We start from the raw sequence: 2,539 nt of genomic DNA, 5'->3' as shown, positions 1-2,539 counted from the left end.
TATTACATAGAGCTGTGTTGGTTTTCCTTCATTCTCTGTTTCCAAATTGTATTCTTTGAGGGCCCGAGAGAATAAAAAATGGACTCAGGGCCAAACCATATGATTCTTAACTCCTTTTACATAGAGATTTGTCAATGTTTTGAGTGTATTGCTAGAAGCATTCTTAAATTTTTACCCAGTGGGCTTTGTCCTCCTCAATTAATGTTGTATGAGAGGAGGAAAGTGAGTAGAGATGTCTATTTTCTTCTTTTCTAGGTCTTCCAGTTACCCAATCACAAGTCAGATGGCCCCTGTCCTTTAAGATATTGACTTAGAGTGTGTCACACAGTCAAGGACAAAACAAATCCAAAGAAAAAAGAAGGAAGGAAATAATGAAGAGAAGAGCAGAAATCAATGAAGTTGAAAACAGAAAAATAGTGAAACAAAAAGTTTGTTCTTTGAAAAGATCAATAAGATCAACAAACCTCTAGCAAGACTGACAAAGAAAAAAAAGGAAAACACAAAGTATCAATATTAGGAATAAAACGAGATATAGCTACAAATGCTGCAAACATCAAAAGGATAATAAGAGAATACTATGAACAAATCTATACACAAATATCTGACAACCTAGATGATATAATCATTTTCTCAAAAAACACAAACCACCACAACTCACACAATATGAAATAGATTATTTGAATAGCCCAACAACTATTAAGGACATTAACTAATAATTTTAAATTTCCCTCCCCCAAAAAAGCTCCAGAACATGATGGTTTCATTGGATAATTCTACCAAACATTTAAAGAAGAATTAACACATATTTTATGCAATCTCTTGTAGAAAATGAAAGAGAAGGGAACACATCTCAATTCATCATGAAGGTACCAAAACCAGACAAAAAAAGAAAAAACTACAGACCCTTGTGAATATAGATGTAAAAATTCTTAACAAAATATTAATAAATACAATTCAGCAAAATATAAAAAGAATTGTATACCATACCCATGTGGGATTTATTCCAGGAATGCAAGATTGGTTAAATATTCAAAAATCAATCAGTGTGACTCACCCTGTTAATAAGCTAAGAAGATCTTATCAACAGATGCAGAAAAAGCATTTGAAAAAATTCATCAGCCATTCATGAGAAAAACTTTCAGGACACTGAGAAAAAAGGCAAGCTTCCTCATTTTAATAAAGAACATCTACAAAAAAAAAATTTTTTTTTTTTAGGTGAGGCAACCCTTGGTTGACCTCACAGATTGCAAAGAGCTTATCAGCTTACGATCCTTTATTTTTTTTATTGTGTATTTTTTATGCCTATAGCACCTGGTCTTCCTAGGTGGTCTCCCATCCAAGTACTAACCAGGCCCGACCCTGCTTAGCTTCCGAGATCACAGAGGATCGGGCTTGTTCAGGGTAGCATGGTCATAGACTACAAAAAAATTTATAACTAACTTTATATTTTATGATAAAAAGAATGAATGCTTTCTTCCTATGACTATGAATAAGGCAAAAAATGTCCACTCTCACCACTGCTATTAACATAGTGTTAGAAGTTCTGGCCGATGCAATAAGGCAAGAAAAGGATATAAGGTATATATAGATTGGAAAAAAATAGTAATAAAATTGTCCCTATCTGTAGATTTGATATTCTGCACAGAAAATCCCAAGTAATCTACACAAAACTCCTATAACTTACGATTTCAGCAAAGTTACAGGATACAAGATCAATATGCAAAAATCAATTGCATTTCTATATACTACTAATAAGCATCTGGAAACTGAAATTTAAAAATACAAACAATTTATGATTGTTCAAAAAAGTTAAATACTCATGTGTAAATCTAATAATTCATGTACAGTAGCTGCATGTCAAATATTACACAACATTAATGAAAGAAGTCAAAAAGATCAAAATAAATAGATATTCTGTGTTTCTGGATTGGAAGACTCAACATAGTAAAGATATCAATTGTTCCAAGCTAACATACAGTTTAAGACTATCCTTATCAAAATCTCAACAAGATATTTTGCAGATATTGCAAGATTATTGTAAAGTTTACATGGAGAGGCAAAGGAACTAGAATAGCCTAAACAATTCTGAAAAAGAAGTAGAAAGTGAGAAGAATTAGTCTACCTGGTTTTAAGAGTTGTTATATAGCTATAGTAATCAAGACTGTGTGGTATTAGCAGAGGGATAGAAGCATAGATCACTGGAATGAAGAGAGAACCAAGCGATCACTCCATATAAGTATGGCTAACTAATTTTTGACAGGGGTGCAAAAGCAATTCAGTGGAGGAAGGGAAGCATCATCAGGAGATGTGCTGGAGTAATTTCATATCCATAGGCAAAAACAAAAACAAAAACAAAAAAGAATATTGACTATAACCTCATTTCATATAAAAATTAACTCAAAAAATGATCCTAAAATTAAATGTAAAATGGAAAACTATTAAAAAAAGTTAGAAGATAATATACGAGAGAATTTTTGGGACTTAGGGCTCAGCAAAGAGTTCTTCAACATGACATCATGAAAGAAAATATAAATAAACT

The 2,539-nt window shown here is 32.1% G+C and overlaps 1 pseudogene; it reads right to left on the bottom strand.

Moving 5' to 3' along the window:
* Window positions 1–1,299: 1,299 nt before the first annotated feature.
* LOC112483861 lies at window positions 1,300–1,418 on the bottom strand (annotated as a pseudogene).
* Between the last annotated feature and the right edge of the window lie 1,121 nt (window positions 1,419–2,539).

The sequence above is a fragment of the Pteropus alecto genome, unplaced genomic scaffold, assembly GCF_000325575.1.
Source record: "Pteropus alecto unplaced genomic scaffold, ASM32557v1 scaffold196, whole genome shotgun sequence".
Classification (NCBI taxonomy): domain Eukaryota; kingdom Metazoa; phylum Chordata; class Mammalia; order Chiroptera; family Pteropodidae; genus Pteropus; species Pteropus alecto.
The sequence above is the reverse complement of the archived record's forward strand: the minus strand, read 5'-3'. Positions and strand labels throughout refer to the sequence as shown.